The sequence below is a fragment of the Colobus angolensis genome, unplaced genomic scaffold (genome assembly GCF_000951035.1).
Source record: "Colobus angolensis palliatus isolate OR3802 unplaced genomic scaffold, Cang.pa_1.0 Scaffold321, whole genome shotgun sequence".
NCBI classification, from domain to species: domain Eukaryota; kingdom Metazoa; phylum Chordata; class Mammalia; order Primates; family Cercopithecidae; genus Colobus; species Colobus angolensis.
This window is the reverse complement of record NW_012116500.1, coordinates 1,003,618-1,027,445: the sequence shown is the minus strand read 5'-3', so window position 1 is coordinate 1,027,445 and position 23,828 is coordinate 1,003,618. Positions and strand designations below refer to the sequence as shown.

The 23,828-nt window shown below is 40.7% G+C and overlaps 1 protein-coding gene across 1 annotated transcript in view; it reads left to right on the top strand.

Annotated features, from left to right (window-relative positions):
• Positions 1-23,828, top strand: part of LOC105518593 (keratin, type II cytoskeletal 8-like) — a 98,007-nt gene that overhangs the window by 54,191 nt on the left and 19,988 nt on the right.

The following is a 23,828-nucleotide window of genomic DNA, read 5'->3' as shown; positions in this document are numbered from 1 at the left end:
GAGGGGAGGGCCAACCTCAGGGCAAAGATAAAATCCAAGGCCTTTTCAAGAAAATATGGCCTCAGGGTAAGGATGAATTCCTTACCTACAGAATTCCTGAGAATAATAAAATGGTTATATTATGCCACTAAATTTGAGGTGACTTTTTATGCAGCAAAAGGTACCTGAAACATGCACAAATGAAATTCTCAGAAAAGAGGCATCACAGATGGAAAAGGAGAAACTGAGGCCCCAGAGAACAAGGAGAAAAAAGGTATTTAATAAGCAGAATGAGAAGAGATATTCTTAAAGGAATCAATTACTCACTATCACGAAGTGGAATATAACTTCTTTCACTGGCCGTAATTATTTTGAGAGTCATCCGTTTTATTTCATGCATTTACGTGTATGGGTGTACCACGATTTGGTTCTCCATTCACTCGTTGAAGGACACTGGAGTTCCTTCCAGGTTTTAGAGATGAGGAATAATGCTGCTAAAAGCATTCATGCGCAGGTTTTTGTGTGAACCTAAGTTTTTATTTATCTAAGATAAATCCCTAGGCATGATACTGCTGCGTCATAAGGGATGCATATGTTTACCTTTGTAAGAAACTGTCAGACTGTTTCCCAGAGCAGCTGGACCACTTTGCATTCCCACTAGCCGCGGAAGACGATTCCGGTTGCTCCACATCCATCATCACTTGGCACCCTCAGTGCTTTTCATTTTCGCTGTTCTAAGAGGCGCGTAATGGCATCTCATTGTGTTCATTTGTATATTCCTAATGACTAATGATTTTTTCATTGGCTTACTTGCCTACCTTTTATCTTCTTGGTGAAGCTTCTGTTCAAATCTTTCATGCATTTTTAAATTAGGTTGTCTGCTCCCTTATTGTTGAGTTTTGAGAGTTCTTTATTCCAGATGTGTATCTTTTGTCTGATACATTATTTGCCAACATTTCCTCCCAATCTGTAGCTTGTCTTTTCAGTTTCTTAAGTGTGTTCTTCGAAAAGCAAAATGTTTTTACCCTTCATGAAATCCAACTTATCCTTTTTTTTTTTTTTTTTTGGTGAGAGGGCTTGCCTACAATGGATCTGAATGAGGAAACTGGGGAAGGAGAGGAGCTGCTGAATCTATTCTGTATCCTGTTTGTGGGAGTAGTTATGAGAATCTATGCATACATGAAGACACACTGGACTACACACCAAAAAATGTGAATGTAAATTCTTTTTTTTTTTTTTTTGAGACGGAGTCTCGCTGTCTCCCAGGCTGGAGTGCAGTGGCGCCATCTCGGCTCACTGCAAGCTCCGCCTCCCGGGTTCACGCCATTCTCCTGCCTCAGCCTCCCGAGTAGCTGGGACTACAGGCGCCCGCCACCTCGCCCGGCTAGTTTTTTGTATTTTTAGTAGAGATGGGGTTTCACCGTGTTAGCCAGGATGGTCTCGATCTCCTGACCTTGTGATCCGCCCGTCTCGGCCTCCCAAAGTGCTGGGATTACAGGCTTGAGCCACCGCGCCCGGCCGAATGTAAATTCTTAAACAATCTCTTTTACATCTACTCATATATGGCGGGGAAAAGACTGTACCTGAAATAAATCAGAGCTTTCCAATGCATAAAATCTTATTTTTTAATTAGAGAAAATATGCCACAGAACATAAGTCTACAAGCATGAAAGTGACATACGTTTATATCCTAACTCTCTGCATTGTTTAACATAATTTATATATTGATTTTATACTAATTTCAGCAGTTGACCAATAGCAAAAGAATTTGTTCTTTCAGGAGTTTTGCCCAACAAAAAGGATGCTGAAGTATTACAGACGCCAGTGTTCCATCTGCACCCAGGTATGATGGAGCGCAAGGAAAATGACTGTGGAGACGAGTCCACTGCAGATTACGTAGCAACAAATGAGTTCATAACAGGGTTCTAAGTACCCCAAAACATTTAGGACCATTCGAAACTATTCAGATTATTGACTCCACCTCCAGATAAACAAGATCAAACAACCTGGTCTTTTTTTCCTCTGCCTTTGTGACTAACCAAAGCCTGAAGTTCTCAGCAGTGCTTTCCTAATTGGCTTCATTGTTTTGTTATTGTGCTTAGGGCAGTTAACATTTGCATTTCCAATAGACCATCCTGACATTTCAGCTCTCTTTAAATGACCCTTAATTTTATTTTTTTATTGTTATTATTATTATTTTTTTAGACGGAGTTTCGCTCTTGTTGCCCAGGCTGGAGTGCAGTGGCGCCATCTCGGCTCACTGCAAGCTCCGCCTCCCGGGTTCAAGCAATTCTCCTGCCGCAGCCTCTCAAGTAGCTGGGATTACAGGGCCACCACATCCAGCTAATTTTTTGCATTTTAGTAGAGACAGGGTTTCACCCTGTTGGGCAGGCTGGTCTCAAACTCCTGACCTTAGGCGATCCACCTACCTCGGCCTCCTAAAGTGCTGGGATCATGGGCATGAGGCACCATGCCCAGCAGTGCAAGTTTTTGTTTGTTTTTTGGGGGTTTTAAATTTTATTTTATTTTATTTTTTTATTTTTTATTTTTTGGTGGTTTTTTCTTTTTTTTCCTTACAGACCTTAGAAGGTGCAGATATTGAGGGTTTCTGCATGTATTGGGAGACATACATTCATTCTCATTCTGCCTTGAAAGACGCAGAGGTGATACTGGGAACTAACCAGAGTAAACTTCTGACACTTTACTGTTTACGCCCAGCATTTTCCCATTTGTATGGCTTTTCTTACAGGATTTCCTCCTCTGGAACACTCTCTCAACGGTTTCTGTGCCCCACACCACCACCCTTGATTTCACAACCTATGATAAAGTGTCCCCTCTGCCCCAAAGGGCTGCTACATCGTTGGTACCACCATTACTTTGGCACTAATTACGTTCTCCTTCATATATTGTTTATTACACATTGATCTCTAGCTCCGTTCCACTGCAGCTTTGGTAGAAAAAGATCATGCCTTATTCAGTTTCTCTCTCAAAGGGCTTTGAACATCTGCAGACGCTTTCATCTAGTGTGTAGCTTGTGTTTTCATTCTCTTCACCGTGTTCTTCAAGAAGCAAACGTTTTAGCTGTGACGAAGCCCAATTTATCATTTTTTTTTTCTTTCGTGGATAATGTTTCTTGTGTTATATCTAAGAACTCTTTGCCAAATCCTAGGATTCAAGATGGGGAAAACATCTATGTACAAAAGGTTAACATGAAGCAATGCGGGGAGGTGGCAGAGTGAGGATTGTTTGATAGTCTCTTTGTGGTGGGGGTTAAAATTTCATAATACTCATAGAACTGTACACCAAAATATTTATGTATCACTTTCTGAAGTGCTAAAAGAATGTTTGCTTGATTTGTTTGTATTTTTTTATTTTTTATTTATTTATTTATTGAGACAGGGTCTCACTCTGTCGCCCACCCTGGAGTGTAGTGGCGCTGTCTCACTTCACTACAACCTCTGCCCCCAAATTCAAGCAATTCTCCTGCCTCAGCTTCCCAAGTAGCTGGGATTACAGGCACCCACCACCATGCCCGGCTATATTTTGCATTTTTAGTAGAGACGAGGTTTCACCATGTTGGCCAGGCTGGTCTTGAACTCCTGACTTCAGATGATCTGCCCGCCTCAGTCTCCCAAAGTGCTAGGATTACAGGCGTGAGTCACCGTGCCTGGCTGCTTTGTTTGTATTATTAAGGAAAATATTTTTGCTAAATTATCCTAGGAACACACTTTTCTAGATACAATTCGCATTCTTGTTACCCCAGCAAGCTAAGGGAATGGAGTAAAATACCATCACTCAATCAGCAATATAGATGAAGGATCTACTCTGTACCAAAGTACTTTTCTTCCTTTCCTTTTCAGATGACCCTCAATTGCAACTGGCTACGTCTCCAGTGACATGTGAACCATAATAAAGAGTGGAATAAAAAATTCTGACTCATCTTCGGAGGTTCTCTTTTTTCCCCCTTACTTTTGAGTGATAGAAAAAGTATCCTGCCCGGGCGTGGTGGTTCATGCCTATAATCCCAGCACTTTGAGAGGCCGAGGGGGGTGGATCACCTGAGGTCAGGAGTTCTACACCAGCCTGGCCAACATGGTGAAACTCTGTCTTTACTAATAATACAAAAATTAGCTGGGCGGAGTGATGAGTGCCTGTAACCTCAGCTACTCGGGAGGCTGAGGCAGGAGAATTGCTTGGACCCAGGAGGCAGAGGTTGCAGTGAGCTGAGATCGTGCCATTGCACTCCAGCCTGGATGACAAGAGTGAAACTCCGTCAAGAAAAAAAAAAAAAAAAAGAAGATAAAAGAAAAAGAGAGAGAGAGAGGGAGGGAGGGAGGGAGAGAGAGAGGGAGGGAGGAAGGAAGGAAGGAAGGAAGGAAAATATCCCATCCTATGGTCTGTCTATATTGTTAGCTTCTTCTTGGAAAGGAGAGTGGCTTGCACACAAGAAAAGGGAGAAAGAGCATACTAACTTCTCTTCCTCCTCCATCCTTTAAAGGCTGCCTCTGAAGGAATGTGGGCTCTCTCTTCCCCAAGGTGCCTGCAGAAGGTACAGCAGGATACTTCAGTTCTGATCTATCTCGTAGAGGCCATGCATCCCTATTATCTATCTCCTGGCTTCCTGCACACCTTTTGGAATCATATCTGCAGTGCCCTACTGGAGATGTCGACATCCACAAAGCAGGAAATGCTGACGGGCTCCCAGATCCTACTTACGAAAAGGAATTTATTGCCCCTGAATTCAAAGCTTGCTGGTTCTCCACAATAAAGGCTTTCTCCATTCCCATGGCTATGTGCCAATAAGGAAATAGGACAAGATTTATGAGCATTGCCCCAAACTTGCCACAGCAGGGTTAAAACAATTTTGTTTAAAAAAAAAAAAAAAGATTAAAAAGCAGAAGAAATGGTCTTGAGTGAACACAGATTTGCTGATGATTCAATCACTTTTTATTTTAAGGCAAGGTATCTTTCCTGGGAGAGAATACATGAACCATTCCTCCGATGTCTACAGTCACTCTGTTTTGAGGAACAAGGGCCCACGTGGAGTGCCATCACAGGAACACAGACTACTCAGAAATGTCACATTGACTGACACGTATGATTGATTTATGACATGTACATTGCCTTAAGGTCTCTGGGCGCCTGTGCAAAACCTAAACTCATAACAATTAAGCTAAGTCCTTTAATTAGTAAGGTAAATTAAAGATTCAATCTTCAATCAATCTAGAAGAGACTTCAGAAGGGCTACGTAAGAGGCACTTACACCTTATCCCTAATAAATTACATACAGTTCTCTGCAGCATTATGTACGTCAGCCTTTCCTAAGTGGCTTCAGCTGTGAACCTACAGCTCTGTGATAATATAAAGCCAATTAGCCTTAGACAGTAGTGGAGTGAAATTCCAATTGCAAACTTTTTACAGCCTAGCAAAGCACCCCCTGAAAACTTACAGAAACCCCAGATAGATCTAGGTCTCTGCTTAGCAACAGTTAACAGTGCAGGGACTATCACACCAATTTCCTGCTTTTTGTCTATCATGACTTTACATGTCTGAGAGTGGCAGGGAAAAGTAGCATTCACTGCCAAATTGTTTCTAAGAACAGAAAGTTTACATGGAAAGTAAAATTAAAAATAAATAAGATAATACTGCATTGCAAGGAGCTTGAAAAAAACAAAAACAAGTAAGCAAGCTGAACTTTTTTTACACAAGCATCAATATGTTTGATGCTTTTGTTTTCTTAAGAGCAAAATCGTAGTTGGTTAATATCATTTACCTCACCAAACTATATATATAAAAAGAACATCCAACTTCATTTACCTGAAATGTACATCTTCAGAGGTTTCATCACTAAAAAAAATTAAAAATTGAGGGGCCAGGCACACTGGCTCAAGTCTGTAAACCCAGCACTTTGGGGGCTGAGGCGAGAGGATCGCTTTAGCTCAGGAGTTTGAGACCAACCTGGGCAACATGGAAAGGCTCTGTCTTTACAAAAAAATACAAAAGCTAGCTAGGCATGGTGATCCACACCTATCCTCCCAGCTACTCGGGAGGCTAAGGTGGGAGGATTGCTTGAGTCCAGGAGGAGGAGGTTGCGGTGAACCGAGATCACACCACTGCACTCCAGCCTGGGCAACAGAATGAGACGTTTAAAAAAAAAAAAAAAAAAAATTTAAATTTAAATTTAAAAAACTTGAGAAATTCACAATAAACAACAATTGAACTCAGCTATCAAAGGAGGCCCAAACAATAAAACAAGTCATTCATTCCATCTTTTGCCAATCCAATGTATGTATGAAAAAAGATGAAGCGGGCCGGGCGCGGTGGCTCAAGCCTGTAATCCCAGCACTTTGGGAGGCCGAGACGGGTGGATCACGAGGTCAGGAGATCGAGACCATCCTGGCTAACACTGTGAAACCCCGTCTCTACTAAAAAATACAAAAAAAACTAGCCGGGCGAGGTGGCGGGCGCCTGTAGTCCCAGCTACTTGGGAGGCTGAGGCAGGAGAATGGCGTAAACCCGGGAGGCGGAGCTTGCAGTGAGCTGAGATCTGGCCACTGCACTCCAGGCCAGGCGACAGAGCGAGACTCTGTCTCAAAAAAAAAAAAAAGATGAAGCATAGGGGAGAAAAGTATTTACAAGGTCAGAGAGCATGAAAGGCATAGGAATTACATTGTATTTAAGTATTTGTTTATTCAGTAACTATACACAAAGTGCTTTCCAGATGCAGGGTCTTTTCAAAGCACTGACCCAGGAAGAGAGCTTTGATACTCTGCCTTCTCCACTATTCCACACTGAGTCAAAGTATGAGATTTTTTATCAGTAATTGTCCACCTTGGCCAGGCACAGTGGCTCATGCCTGTAATCCCAACACTATGAGAGGCCAAAGAGGGTGGGTTGTTTGAGGCCAGGAGTTCAAGAGCAGCCTGGACAACATAGCAGGTCCTCATCTCTATTCTTTTACAAAAATAATAATAAATATCATTCCATTATAAAGATACATGTACCTGTATGTTCACTGCATCACCATTCACAATAGCAAAGACATGGAATCAACCCAAATGCCCATCAATTATAGACGGGATAAAGAAAATGTGATACATAGACACTACGGAATACTATGCAGCCACAAAAAGGAGCAAGATCGTGTCCCTTGCAGGGACATGGATGGAGTTGGAAGCCATTATCCTCGGCAAACTAACATGGGAACAGAAAACCAAACACTGCGTGTTCTCACTTGTAACTGAGAGCTGAACAGTGACAACACATGGACACAGGGAGGGGAACAACACACACTGGGGCCTCTCAGGAGAGGACAGGGGGTTGGAGAACATCAGGAAAAATAGCTAGTGCATGCCAGGCTTAACACCTAGGTGATGGGTTGATAGGTGCAGCAAACCACCATGGCACACGTTTACCTATGTAACACACCTGCACATCCTGCATATGTACCCTGGATCTTAAAATAAAATAAAATAAATATGGTTTAATAATAAAAAATGACAATAATAATAACTGTCTGCCCGAAGAGCTGAACAATCTAATTACCAAGCCAAGCATGAGGAAATGCTTTATTTCTGTCTTTTAAATATTTGCCATGCAAAACTTTACTGCTAAACTGGAATGAATGAACACTGACTACATTTTTATACATCTGAAAACTCTACCACACCCGTAAAGATAGAGGGAAACACCCTTGAATATTGTAAAACCAAGATAGGAATTGCTGCCCTAAATAAGAAAATGCTTAGGGAACCTGACTAGATGGCTGCAGTGCATATAGGGGAGAAAACCATTCACCAATAAATCCCAGTCTTCATCCTACTTTCCATGTCAGTGAAATGATGGAATGATAAAATATACCCAGAGGTCTATATTTTGCTACTACCAGGTTAGCCCATAGAGATGTGAAACTAATCCTTTCAGAACAGCCTCAACAACAGGAAAAGATTGCCCCAGAAAATATTCAGAAAGGTCCTGCTAAAATAAATGCCAGTTTTTCTGAAACTGTTGTTAGATGCTAGAAATAGCAATGGCCTCCCACCCACAAAAATTCTATCAAGGAATCTGATGGGATGTGACAAACTCCACTTATCTTGCATGTCTCCCACGTGCATCTCCACTTAAAATTGCTCCATTATGAATCGGTTCTTCTTTCCTTGTCTCTCCTTATCTCAGTGATGGCATCATTTACTGGTAACCTCAATCAAAACATGGGTGTAATCTTAAGCTCCTCTGTCTCTTTAACTCCTTATCTAAACTCTCACCTACACTCACACCCATCATCAAATTCTGTCAGATTTGATTCTGCCTCCCAAGTGCGTATCAAATCTATTCCACTCCCCTCTCCTCCTCTGACTGTGGGTTCTCTGCCACTAGCTGAGCAACTACCTGTCTCTCTACAATGGCCATCCCTTTGTAACTGTTCTTCTTGTTGTGAATCTTGTCACTTCATGCCTAAACTCCCCGCCATGTTGCCCACCTCACACCTAACTCTTTTTGGTGCCACTGTTAAAGATTTTGTTCTTATTTTTCTTTCTTTCTTTTTTTGAGATGGAGTCTCACTCTGTCACCAAGACTGTAGTGTAGTGGTGGGATCTTGGCTCACCACAACCTCCACCTCCTGGGTTCAAGCTGATTTTCCTGTCTCAGCCTCCCAAGTAGCTAAGATTACAGGCACGTGCCACCACACCTGGCTGGTTTTTGTATTTTTAGTAGAGACAGGGTTTCACCATGTTGGCCAGGCTGGTCTGGAACTCTTGACCTCAAGTGATCCACCACCTCAGCCTCCCAAAGTGCTGGGATTACAGATATGAGCCACCATGCCCGGTCAAAGATTTTAAAATTATAATTATAAACTGAGAGCAGGGGCTCATCCCTGTAATCCCAGATACTCAAGAGGTCAAGGCAGAGAGTTGTTGAGCCCAGGAATTTGAGACCAGCCTGGGCAACACATACAGCAAGACCCCATTGCTAATATATTTATTATATATTTACTTATATTTAGATATACCTAAATATATATATGAAAATTCTAATTATGAAAGTAGTGTATATACTCACTGTAGAAAATTTGGAAATTATCCTAGAGCATAAAGAAGAAAACTTTAAAATACCCAGTTACACCTTCCAAAGTAACCACTGATTTTTGAAAATCTCTTTAAAAATAATACAATCAAGATGCCTAAATAGTGACCACAGAAACTACTGGTTCTACTGCAGTGATTCTCTAAATTGATGATTCATCTAACTTATATGAAAATATAAGATTGGGACAGAGAGCACTTCTTTCTTTTCTGCTTAGAGAACTTTAATTTGCAATACATTACCTTCAGTCTTCTCACCCTGTCAATTGTGTGTATATTCCTAGTGTAGTCCTACTTGCTTGAAATAAGAATGGCATTGCATATGCTTTATAATTTGGGAATTATTCTTATCTGGAGAGACAGAAGAAATTTTTAAAAATTGATTAAAAGACGTTAAGGAAGACAAAGTTGAGATTTCTAAGAAGAAAAATTCAATCAAAGATGTCTACTGCAGTTAACAAATGATCCCCAAATCTGAATGGCTTTCAACAATGAAGGTTTGCCCCACACTTCATGCCTGCTATGGGCAGCTGCAACACTGCTCTGTAGGACTTCACTTTAGTACCCAGACTAATGCAGTAGCCTCTGTCTGAATATTGATAATCATTTAAGGGAGGGAAAAGACAATATGGTGAATCATGCCTGGGTTATAGAACTTCTTTCCAAAAGTGTGTCACATCTTATTGGCTGCAGCAGGCACATGGCCAAATTCAACACTAATAGAATAGAAAAGTATAATTCTGCCTTGGGAGAAGCAGCAAATATTGGTAAACATACAGCCTATTCCACCTGCCTGAAACTACTGTGGTCTAATCTGTTATAGAAGCTCTTGACACTGCAATAAGACAAGAAAAATGAACAAGGAGTGTAAATTTTGCAAAGAAGATAAAATATTATTCCCAACAGATGATTTATCTAGAAAACCTAAGAGGATCAGCTGAAAATTATTATAATAACTAAGAAAGTTTAATAAGATGGCTAATAATAAAATACACAAATATTAACAGCTTTCTTACAGTAATAACAAGTTTAAAAAATAATTGTAATTCCTTATTTTTGATAGGGAATTAAAATTCAAACTCCAAATTTTATTTAGTATATCTTTTAGTATAAAATATTATATTAGAAAGTATATAAAAATAAATATATGTATTATATTTATATTTTTAATAATACATAGTATTGATTTTTAAGCACTTTACTTATATGTTACTTAATTATCATAACTTTTTTTTTTTCTTTTTAGACAGAGTCTTGCTCTGCTGCCCAGGCTGGAGTGCAATGGTATGATCTCGGCTCATCACAACCTCCGCCTCCTGGGTTCAAGTGATTCTCCTGTCTCCAAGCAATTCTCCTGCCTCGGCTGCACCACCATGCCTGGATAACTTTGTTTTGCATTTTTAGTAGAGACAGGATTTCATTCTGTTGGCCAGGTTGGTCTCAAACTCCTGACCTCGTGATCCGCCCGCCTTTACCTCCCAAAGTGCTAGGATTACAGGCATGAGCCACCATGCCTGGCAGTAAGCATCATAACTTTTAAATCTCTATTTTATACATGAGAAAGTTAGGGAAAAAGAGATTAAGTAACTTGCCGAAGTTTACACGGCTCAGAGCTGGTGAAGACAGGATTCAATTCTATACACTGCTGTTCCAGCTCTATGATCTTTAGGCTATGTTGTGCTGTTTCTCGTATCTACTTTAGAAAACATATACACACAGTAAAAGTATTTCATCCAGTTAGAGAGATTATTGTTTGTAACTTAATATCACAAGATAAATGTTATAATAGCTTTAACTAGGTATGTCCCTAACAAGATAGTCAGTTTAATTTGAATCATACCCTTCATTTTACTCATATTGATTAAAAGGCAAAAATAAGTTATCCCATTAATACAGGAATAACAGAACTAAGAACAGGCTACATCCCTGGGTATATGAAATTATTTGCATTCTTTTTATCAACAGGTTCCACCATCTATGAATCAATATACTTTTTGTAAGAAAAAAAAAGCACTTCTTTTTCACTTTTAAGTTCAACGGTACATGTGCAGGTTTGTTATATAGGTAAGCTTGTGTCATGGGGGTTTGTTACACAGATTATTTTGTCATTGAGGTACTAAGCCTAGTACCCATTAGCTATTGCTTTTATCCTCTCCTCCCACTCTCCACACTCAAGTAGGCCCCAATGTGTGTTGTTGCCCCTCCACGTGTAGCTGTGTTCTCATCACTCGGTTCCCACTTGTAAGTGAGAACACACAGTATTTGGTTTTCTGTTCCTGCATTAGTTTGCTAAAGATAAAGGCCTCCAGCTCCATCCATGTTCTTGCAGAGGACATGATTCCCTGGTGGAAAAAGCACGTTTCATTTTACAGAACACTTGGGCTGATAATAGTGAATGAGTTGTCGGTTTGTTTGTTATTAATTCCTGGGAGGAGAGAAGGAAATGCTGCAGTAAAATCCACAATGGGGTGGACCCCGGCTTGCTGCCAATTGTGGTATCATTCCCATTGGGAATCTTGGCAAAGTAAAAAGGGATCCAGGAGGAACCGCGGTCTGGAGGTGTTGTGTCAGGTCAGTCCCACCTGTCGTGTAGCAGGGTTCAGGATAAATTCCACAGTATCCACGGGCATAGACTTTATTGGGAAGATGAAAATGTATAAGGTTGAATCAGCAAGAGAAGAGAAAGCAGAAGTCCTCTGATTCCTGTAGGAAGATGGAGGACCCAAAGGACTTCTGGTTCTGCAGTGTGGGTCTGGGTTCCACTAGAGGACTACTGCTCCTCTCATTCAAGCTCTTTATAGGGCAGAAATGAGAAAGCAGCCTGGTCAGTGGGGCAATACACAAGCTACTCAGAAATCAGCAGCTTAGAGTTCAGTTGGCAGCTATTTAGGAGATTTGCCTGGTAATTCCAGCTGCCCAGCACCTGAAGTCCATAGGGTAAATAGGATTGTGTAGCATACTTGCTTCAGGAGGGACCTTGGGTCCAGTGCACAGCTGAATTTAAAGGCAGCCCCCTCCCACTGGGAGAAGGGAACATCTTTGTGTCTCAGACAACTTTCTAATCAATACAGAATGAATTCTTTTCAGAAAATTGTGTTTACTGAATCGCAGGTAGAAAGGGAACTTGAAGATCTTGGCTTGAAGATATACCAGGTCAGATTTTTAAAATGTGTTGCCCAGTAGATTTCAATCTAACGAGAATCCCTAATTTAAAACATAAATAGCCAGTCTTTATTATTCTGCAGTGTTTCAAACAATATATTAATTGCCTGATATTCATTATTTTATTTGAGCCTCCTAATAACAGCATGACAAAGAGTTTACAAAGATGAGTAAACTGTTGCTCAGGAAGACAAACTAACTTTTCTAATGTCACACATCTGGTATGTAGCAAGGTGAAGATTTGAACTTGGACTAGAATGAGTCTTAAACCAGTTGTGTCTTAACCACTACTCTGCTCCATTCATCTCAAACTATTGATTACCCTTCTGAAATTATTTATAAGCTGAACTCACTAGTTAATATTTCCATATTTGGTACATATCGTAGTACCAAGCACATTCAACATGTGCTTGTTGAATGAATAAATAATTGACAAAAGACTAAATGATGAAAAACTAGGATACTTTAAATTTACTGAATATACTCTCTCTAAATGTGTCTGCTCTGCTTTTGCTACTTGTAAAATTTGCTTTAATATTTAGACTTAAAAATAATTCAGAGTCAAGCACAGTGGCTTGACTGTAATCCCAGCACTTTGGGAGGCCAAGGTGGGTGGATCACCTGAGGTCAGGAGTTCGAGACCAGCCTGGCCAACATGGAGAAACCCCATCTCTACTAAAAATACAAAAATTAGCCAGAGGTGGTGGCATGCACCTATAGTCCCAGCTACTCCGGAGACTGAGGCAGGAAAATAACTTGAACCTGGGAGGTGGAAGTTACAGTGAGCTGAGATCATGCCACTGCACTCCAGACTGGGTGACAGAGTGAGACTATATTTAAATAAATAAAGAAACAAATAAATAAACAAATATTCAGAGAAAGCAGAGTTTGTGTCAGATCAGTTACTATAAAGCAAATTTTGCCCAATGCAACACTATCAATATCAGTGCAACAACGCAGGGGTCAAATGTTCATATATTTACTACAACACACAAGGGCATAAATGAAGACAGGAGGAATGGGAACAAGTTTTTTAAGTCCTCTAAGTTAGACCGGTTAGAGGGAAACACACCTGAAATAAAAGGTAAAGTGATCTAGCACAAACTCGTTTTATGAATGTGAATTTTGGCAAAATATCAAAGTATTTGGAAACTGATCAAATTCCTTTTACCTCCAGGAAAGAACAGTAGGGAGGTATAATATCTTCATTAATCTAGAAGAACATATCCAAAAACCCTCTGAAAATATCCATAACTTCTTGGATTATGCATGCAAATAATGGCTAGGAAAGTTTTTTCTCCTATAGCATTCTGTTTTACTTGGTGAGGGTTGAATGGAGGAACTGAGAGGAACCACAGATTTCTAAAGCAAATACAATCAGCGACGGTGAGACTGGGCACAGTGGCTCACACCTGTAGTCCCAGCATGTTGGGGAGCTGAGGTGGGAGGATCACTTGAGGCCGGGAGTTCTAGGCCTGCCTGGGCAACACAGCAAGATTCCATCTCTACAAAAACAGAAAAATTAGCCGGGCACGGTGGCCCACAAGTGTAGTCCCAGCTACTCAGAGGCTGAGGTGGGAAGATTGCTTGAAGCCAGCGGTACCAGCTAGCCTGGGCAATAGAGTGAGACCTTATCTCAGAAAAAGAAAGAAAGAAAGGAAGAAAGGAAGAAAGAGAGAAAGAAAGAAAAGAAAGAAAGAAAGAAAGAAAGAAGGAAGGAAGGAAAGAGAGAAAGAAAGAAAAGAAAGAAAGAAAGAAAGAAAGAAAGAAAGAAAGAAAGAAAGAAAGAAAGAAAGAAAGAAAGAAAGAAAGAGAGAGAGGGAGGGAGGGATGGAAGGAAGAGAGGGAAAGAAAGAAGGAAGGAAGGAAGGAAGGAAGGAAGGAAGGAAGAGAGAGAGAGAAAGAAAGAAAGAAAGAGAAAGAAAGAAGGAAAGAAAAGAGAAAGAAGGGAAAGAAAGAGAGACAGAAAGAAGAGACAATTAGCAAATATAAAATGTAGTGAGTTTCTGGAGAATTTCATCATGAACAAACATGGAATTCCAATCTTTATGACCAAATGAAATTCTTCCTGGGTCACCCAGGAAAGTTGGACATTCGATGTTGGGTAGACATGGCTTAAGACTCAACAACTTTATCTACGAATCCTGTGAGTAACAAATAATAATAAGGGCAATGAATCTTTTCTACTTCACAAAGATGTTTTACAGATAAACTAATTAATGATGATAAAGTGTTACATCTTATTAAGTGTATTATGATCATTAAGTTCTCAGGATGAAGAGATACATCCTGAAACGTGACGTTCAGTAGGTGGCGTTCTCCCCTCTGGATCTATGACGAATCTCAGCTGCGTTCTAGAGACCATCTGTGACACCTTGCTGCTTCTGACTGTCAAACCAATAGTATTTACTACCATTTTCCTCCAGATTCATGAAACACTTAAGGTCATAGCTATATTTGATTATGACTTGAATATCATATGCATAAGCTTTGACATTGGCTCCATAAGTAAAATAGTATGTCATCAAATCTATATTTTCAAGTATATTTCTGTATATTATATTAATTCTAAATTGTATTAATATAAATAAAATAAATATATAAACTAAATTTATATTTGTCATATAAAATATATTTATGTGAATATATACATATAACAAAATATAAGAGTAACCAGCATTTATGGAGCATTTAGTTAGGTACTCTTTAATTGCCTTATATTATTTGATTAAATCCATTCAACAGTCCTTTTTTCTTTAACATTGAGAGAAAATTAATTTACTTTTTTTCATTTCATATGAGCAGGAACATTGAGTTCAACTTTCTTTTTACCTACTTTGGACTAGTAAATACTCAAAACGACACCACCAGACTCCCTAAATACTTTGGTCATGGGCTGTTTCACTTCATCAGAACCATCTGAATAAATCTGCAGAGGCAGTTTGTTTACAGATGCATCTGTCTCCAGTTTTCATTCATCTTCATTGAATCCACCAATCAATTTATCCCAATTTTTGGTTTAACACGATGAATGGATCTAGGGTCTTTGCATCCGCAATGAGCTCTTTAGCTTAAGCCCATCTGATGTGGTTTGGACGTTCTGTGCCCTCCAAATCTCAGGTTGAAATGTGACCTCCAGTGTTGGAGGTGGGCCTAGTGGGAGGCGTTTGGGACATGAGGGCAGATCCCTCATGAGTGGCTCGGTGCTGTCCTTACGGTAGGAGTTCCCAGGAGATCTGATTGTTCAAAAGGACCTGGCTCTCTCTTGCTCTGCCTCCCACCATGTGCTGCACCATGCCCCCTTTGCCTTCCACCATGATCATAAGCTCCTTGAGGCCTCACCAGAAGCCAGGCAGATGCTGGCATCATGATTGTACATCCTGCAGAACCGTGAGCCAGATGAGTCTCTTTTCTCTATAACTCACCCAGCCTCAAGTTCTTCTTTATGGCGATGCAAAATGGACTAATACAACATCTCTAGGGAATTTTTTTTTTTAATTTCACTTTACAGATGAGTCACTGAGAAGCAAAGATATTAAGCAACTTGCCCACGGTCACACAGTAGACTGGAGCCAAATTTGAACCCAGATTTGACAGTCTGAATCTAAACCCAGCCTCCGAACTGCTAAACCTCACTCCCTCCTGCACCATCTACACAAAATCGAATAGCCATGAGAAAATACAAAACATAATTTATTTTGAACACAGAATATAAAATGTACATTTCTTTTATGACAATGATCATGGAAAATTGTGATTGATATAGGCAAAAATGTGGTGATATTTTGGAACTATTTCCCTATAAAAAGTTATAGTTAGATTGTTTGGATAACAAATAAGCTTTTTGTTTACATAGACAACTATATGTTCTCCTACTGCTAAATTTATAAATGATGGTTTTGTTTTCCTTGCCTATTAATTCAAAGAGTGTCTGTATAAGGAACAACTTGGGAGGGAGGAGCAGCCAGAAATGCATTGTTGGCTTCAGAACTTCTAGATGAGGTTTCCTGGAGATAATGACAATGCCAAGCCTCTGTAGTTTTCCTCCCCAGGTGGGGAGTTTGGCCTCAGGACATTGTTTAGGTGATGGAACTTATTGGCAAGTGAACACAGAGAAATGAGTGCAGATGATTTCAGAATGCCTGGTTCCACTGTATTCTCACCTTGAGTATTTTAATCTTACTAGCATCATTTTGACCATCAACCTTGATATATACTACTGAATTATTATGTGGCCTTCCCCAATAAAACTAGAACACAAATTTTGATTCAGGTTTTATTTGTTTTTTTCCCCCGATATAGAATATGATCAATAACTAAAAAAAAATCCCAAATACATTGGCTCTGACCTGTCATAAGAATACAGGAATCACTGTAAATTGTTTTTAAAAGACAATACTTCGTTATAACTGCAGATTTTTTTAAGTTCATGAAGTGGTAGGCTTCATGAAAGATGTACCAGGAAAAAAAAGTAATGGTTCTTGTCCTCATATAAAACTCACTGGGGCCTGATTGAGAGTGGAGGGTAGAAGATCAAAAAACTACCAACTAAGCACTATGCTCTTTGCCTGTGTGACAATATAATCTGTACGCTAAATACCCACAACACACAATTTACCCACGTAACAAACCTGCACATGTATCCCCTGAACCTAAAATAAAAGTTGGAAAAAAAAAAAAAAGAAAAACTTAATTGCGGACTCAAAGAAATAGGAAAAGTAGTCCTAATTTTAAAGAAAACAGGAAACTCCACGGTTTCTGCTTTTTTTGTTGCTTTTTCAATGATGACTGATAGAATTCTTGCTGTCTATAACCAAAAAGCCTAGCTCATACTGAAGTAAGGTGGGATTCTGTAGCTCAGACATGAACTTGTCTGTTTATTTTTTCCTTTCTCTTTTGTGCCTTCTGCAGGGCTGGCTCATCCCACAGCACCCTACATGTCCCCAATAGGGCCACCCCTCCTTCCAGACTACAAGTTTTCTTATTTATGGCCACACGAAGGGCACTCGGTTTTATCTTTAAAATAAAAATAATCTGGGCATGGTGATGCACGCCTGTGGTCCCAGCTAGCGGGAGGCTGAGGCAGAAGAATGACTTGAGCCCAGGAGTTTGAGGCTACAGTGAGCTGTGATCGCATCACTGCTCTCCAGCCTATAAGAGACAGTGAGAATTAATTAGTTTAAGTTAACTAATTATTAAAAATAAATAGGACTCAATCAAAAAATGTAAAAGATGGAGAAAAGAAAAAAATAACTGAAATGCATTTTAAAATGCAAATTATATAGATAGGCGGAATATGTTGTTTTTCATAAAATAGGTCAGAATACTAGAAGAGCCATAATTGTGGATAACAGGGCTATAATGGGTCACTAAGGAAAAAATCAAAGATACTAAGAGAAGTTTCAGGTTTTTGCAGGGGGAGTGGAGGTCGATTTTGCAAACAGTCTGTCTTGGGAAGCATCCTTTTGGCGGCTGCCATGCAGCATTGCATTTCTTTTTCTTTCTCTTTTTTTTTTTTCCGACTTTTTAAAATTTTTATTTTAGGTTCAGGAGCACATGTGCAGGTATGTTACAGAGGTAAACTGTGTCATGGGGGTTTGTTGTCATGGGGGTTTGTTACATAGGTAAACTGTGTCCTGAAGGTTTGGTGATTATTTCATCACTCAGGTGTTAAGCCTAGTACCCATTAGTTATTTTTCCTGATCCTCTCCCTCCTCCCACCCTCCACACTCTGATAGGCCCCAGTGTGAGGGGAACCTCTATGTGTCCATGTGTTCTCACCATTTAGCTCCCACTTATGAGTGAGAACAGCAGCATGGCATTTCTTTCTTTCTTTCTTTCCTTCCTTCCTTCCTTCCTTCTTTCCTTCCTTCCTTCCTTCCTTCTCTCTCTCTCTCTTTCTTTCTTTCTTTCTTCCCTTTTCTCCTTCTTTCTTTCTTTTCTTTCTTTCTTTTTTCGACGGCGTCTTACTCTGTCGCCCAGGCTGGAGTGCAGGGGTGCCATCTGGGCTCACTGCAACCTCCGCCTCCCAGGTTCAAGTGATTCTCCTACCTCAGCCTCCTTGAGTAGCTGGGACTGCAGGTGCCTGCTACCACCCAGGCTAATTTTTGTATTTTTAATAGAGACAGAGTTTCTCCATGTTGGCCAGGCTGGTCTTGAACGCCCACCTTGGCCTCCCAAAGTACTGGGATTACAGGCGTGAGCCACCGCGCCCGGCCAGCAGGGCATTTCTTACTGTATCTAGGATTGGTGAGATGGCTTCTGGATATGATCCTTTTGCTGAGGGGGAAAAACAAATGTGGCTGGACTTTGAAATAGTGGGTCTCACATTGGGTTTTAAGGTGCATAGTTACTGAATTGTGATAATTAACTCTCAGCAGGTGACATGGGTTAGATAAATCACAACGTTATATACTCTTTAACATTGTGTTTTGGAATGATATATATTTTGTACCACTACAGTTTTATAATGACATTTTCTCAAACTTATTTCAAGTTCGCCAAAGGCCATCTTCAAACTTGAGCTTGACAAAACACCCTGAAGAAATTCTAAAGGGACAATCAACAGAAAACTCTGAAAAAAGAATTTTTTTTTTAAATTTTTTGTCTGGAAATGTTGAAGTCCCATAACAAGAGCTTGAATGGATTGGCTTTATCCCAGTCACATATACAAGTCACTTATCTATAAATCACTTATGTAAAACATGTATACTTGGAATGACTTGAAAGAAACATCATGAAATCCATCTCCATTATCTCACCTGTAAAGTGGAGATGATAACACCAGTTCTAACTCATTCAGATGAGGAAAATGTATTTGGCAATTAGAGCTCAGAAGAAAAAGCTGCTCGAGCACACTAAATTCAAATACTTCTCTTTAAATATATATATATATTTTTTTAATTTATTTAGAGACAGGGTTTTGCTCTGTTAGCCAGGCTGGAGTGCAGTGGAGTGATCAAAGCTCACTGCAGCCTTAACTCTTGGAGTCATGCGAGGCTCCCACCTCAGCCTACCCAGTGGCTGGGACTAGAGGTGGCACCACCACACCAGGTTAGTTTTTTCTACTTTTTGTAGATACAGGGTCTCTCTGTGTTGCCCAGGCTGGTCTGGAACTCCTGGCCTGAAGCCATTCTCCCACCTTGACCTCCCAAAGTGCTGAGATTACAGGTGTGAGCCACTGTCCACAGGTGTGAGCTACAGGTGTGAACCACTGCACCCTGTGTGTGTTTTTGTTGTTGTTTGTTTTTTGTTTTGTTTTGTTTTGTTTTGTTTTGTTTTGTTTGTTTGTTTGTTTGAGATGGAGTCTCGCTCTGTCACCCAGGCTGGAGTGCTGTGGCCGGATCTCAGCTCACTGCAAGCTCCGCCTCCCGGGTTTACGCCATTCTCCTGCCTCAGCCTCCCGGGTAGCTGGGACTACAGGCGCCGCCACCTCGCCCGGCTAGTTTTTTGCAGTTTTTAGTAGAGACGGGGTTTCACCGTGTTAGCCAGGATGGTCTCGATCTCCAACCTCGTGATCCGCCGGTCTCGGCCTCCCAAAGTGCTGGGATTACAGGCTTGAGCCACCGCGCCCGGCCATTTTGTTTTGTTTTTGGTGAAGCTATCATCGTCAAGCTAAGATACAGTTTCTAGAGGAATATACTGAGTAATGAGAGAGAAGGAAGAGACACACGCATAGGGTTAGGGGTAGAGCTAGGGTTAGGGTTAGGGTTAAGTTAGAGCTAGGGTTAGGGTTAGGATTAGAGCCAGGCTTAGGGTTAGGGTTGGAGCTAGGGTTAAGGTATCAACACAGAGAGACAGCCTGAAATCAGACTGCCCTCTTTGCACCTCAAAGTTCTATCACTCTGAGAAACATTGAAGTATTGCAAAACTTCAAAGCACATATTCAACTTCAATCTGCAGAACAGGGACACTTTATGCTCCACCCATTTTGGATGTCCCCCTTTCTCTACTGAAATGCTCAACGGCCAGGGAATAGTCTCACGTTCTGTCATTGGTCACTAATCCACCAATCCAGTGGAACCATCACGTTCCTACCTCAGGACCTTTTCACTTGCTGTTTCCTAGTCCGTACCGCTGTTCCCCAGTTCTCTACAGAGTTTGCACCCTCACCTTGTTGGTTTTTTGTTTTGTTTTGTTTTTGTTATGTTTTGTTTTTTTTTGTTTTTGTTTTTTTGATATGGAGTCTCACTTTGTCACCCAGGCTGGAGTCCAGTGGCAAAATCTCAGCTCACTGCAATCTCCACCTCTTGGTTTCAAGTGATTCTCATGCGTTAGCCTCCTGTGTATCTGGGATTACATACACCCGCCACATAATTTTTGTATTTGTGGTGGAGACGGGTTTCACCATGTTGGCCAGGCTGGTCTCAAACACCTGACCTCAAGTGATCTGCCCACCTCAACCTGCCAAAGGGCTGGGATTACAGGTGTGAGCCACCATGACTTGCCGCGTCTTTGCTTTCTTCTGGTCTCTTAGTTTCTTAGGTGAAACTACCATGGAGGCCTCTCTTGACCACTATTCTAAAGCAACAGACTCCACTTCCCCCACCCTGTACAGCATGTCTTGCCTACTTTCCCTGACTTCCTCGGATGCTTCTGGCTTATTTAACAACCAGCAGTCACTTATCAGATGCTTCCTGTGTGCCAGGATGTACTAAACAACTCACACACCATGATTCTAAATCCTCACCATGGCGCTAGAAGACAAATATCTCCACACTACAGAGAAAGGCATTAATTTTAGAGAGATTAAGGAATGAGCCCCAAATCACGGGGCATAACCACCAGGTAATCCACCACCAACCAAGATCAATTAACTAAACATCTGCTATATGGAAGGCATTTTGCTGAGTGAGAATATAAAATTGGCCGTGCTTCATCTCTGCTTCTGAAGGAGCTTCCAATCTTAGTTGAGAAGAAAAGCCAAAACATAGCTTATCACTATATGCAACAAGTGAACGGAACAGACGAGAACTGCAAGAATTCAAGAGAGGCAAGAATCTGTGTAGAACAGAGGTGGGGAGACTTCACAGACAAGATGAGACTTGAACAACTGAAAGGGAGAAGTATCATCTTAATAAATGGAGGGGCAATCCAGGCAGGGGAGAGTTCGCTTTTAAAAATGCATTGGTTCGTAGATAGATAGTATATTAAACAGGCTCTAGGTAAAAGCAGATTTTTTAAAAAAGGAACTTAAGAAAACCAGATATCTGTATTGCTTTTTAAAGATATTCAGAATAAATCTAAAACATATATAGATGGAGGATGTTGTGAAATGATGTATCTATGTAGACTAGAAAAAATGAATGGGTGAGATAGCACCAGTCGTAATCCTCGTTAAGTTGTCTTGGGGGAGAACTCCTGTAAAATCCCAGATTTTTGTGTAGTAAACTGGGGTTGCTGACTCTGATTTGTATATGTGTACATTTCATCTTGTCACAGAGTTCTAAGAGGGGTTTTTTTCCCCAGACAAACACTGGTAAATGACATTTATTGTCTTCATGATCTGAGTTCAAAATTGGTTCAATCTTACAAGTTAAAACACTATCCTTCTAACTGCCAACAATACACACTCAACCTGGGATCTGAAAATCCCAGTGGTATTTTTCTGCTTCTTACCTCCTGATGACCTGCAAGAAAGATCTTGTGATGAAAAGTTAGCTGACAACTGAGTTTGTTATGCCCATAGCAAAAATACCCAGTGCCTTCTCCCACAGCTGTGCTGGTTCTGCCCTTCAAAACAAGCGTTTCACCTGTTTGAGACAGCAGAGTTGCAAAGTGTTTCTTGAGACAACCAGAGACTAGATCAGTGGTTCTCAACCTGCTCAGTAGACTTGGCTACTGAGTAGACTCTCTGCGGGGTATCTACATATTTTTAAAGCTCCCAAGGTGACTCCGACATACAGCTAAGGTTCAGAATCACTGTTTCCATTTTTCCGGTGGTTTCAACCCTGCATCACCTGAGAGATTTTACAAAAACATCAACTTCTAGATGCCACCCTGCAGAGACACTGATTCCATTGGTCTGAGAATAGCAATATGCTAAAACTCCTGATGTCATTCTAGTAGGCAACCACTGTTAACTCTTATTGACACTAATTTCATATTGTCATTTTCATCCTGCAGTTCTTTATTACGAAAGTGTTGATCAATTATAATCAGGCCCTCAGTAATACAAAAACCCAAAAGCAAAGGGCTAATGCTGGCCCCAAGGTTGGAAAGGAGAAGGGGACTCCATCTTTTGACCCTGGAGTCCTCGTCAAAATGTGTTTTTCAACCAATTAGACAAATTATACTACCTAGACCAAGGCTAAGCACAAACCAGACATTTATGGTGAATATTTGGCAAGGGTAAGTTCTTTGTTTTTCAAAACTTTCAGGTTCAGAAATATCAAGCCTGCAAAAACTTTTCCCTAGACTCTTGTTTGGGCCAGGAGAGAGGGGAGATGGGATTTTTGGATTCTCCTTATTTTGCAACTTTATTTTAAAAAATAGAAAATAAAAAACCTTTATTTTAGGTTCTAGGGTATATGTGAAGATTTGTTACAAAGGTAAATTTGTGTCACCGGCGTTTGTGGTACATATTATTTCATCACCCAGGTTTTAAGCCAGTACCCAACAGTTACATTTTCTGCTCCTCTCCCTCCTCCTACTCTCAAATAGACCCCAGTGTCTGTGGTTCCCTTCTCTGTGTTCTTGAGTTCTCATTGTTTTGCTCCCATTATAAATGAGAACATGGAGAACATGCAGTATTTGGATTTGTTTCTGCATTAGTTTGCTAAGGATAATGACCTCCAGCTCCATCCATGTTCCCACAAGACATGATCTCATGCTTTTTTATGGCTGTGAAGCCTTCTTTTTCTCCTCTCTGTTGATGGCTCACGACTATCGAACAGCCTGCTGATACTTACATTCTGGTATCCCGTCAACTCCTAATACTCAGCATGTCCAAAACCAAGAGTTTTTCTTCTACCCCCACTAGATCACCTCCACCCTGTAATTTCATTATCCCTAGAAGTGGTACCAAAATTTTTTTTCTGCCCAGACTCAAAACTCAGTGCCTCTTGGTGTGGCTTTTCTTGTTTTCCTGGTCAAGTCAGAAAACGCATAATGTAAGTTATTAGCCTTACAGATCTAATGTCCATTATTTCGTTTCCATCTCTACGATCTACACCCCACTAAACCCCCTTTCTTTTCCAAATGTGAATTATTGAAACTTATCATCAGTTTTCTCGCTCACTTCCCAAGTTTAGTGTCTTTTATACGTCACCGGCACACTACACTTGCTTAAGTATACTTTTCGCCTTGTCACTTTCCTGTATATAAACCTCTCTGGCCTGCCAGCACTTTGGGAGACCGAGGGGGGGGTGGATCAAAAGGTCAGGAGTTCTAGATCAGCCTGGCCAAGATGGTGAAACCCCGTCTCCACTATAAATACAAAAAAAATTCGCCGGATGTGGTGGCAGACGCCTGTAATCCTAGCTACTCAGGAGGCTGAGGCAGGAGAATCTCTTGAAGCTGGGAGTTGGAGGTTGCAGTGAGCCGAAATCCTGCCACTGCACTCCAGCCTGGATGATAGAGTGAGATTCCATCTCAAAAAAAAAA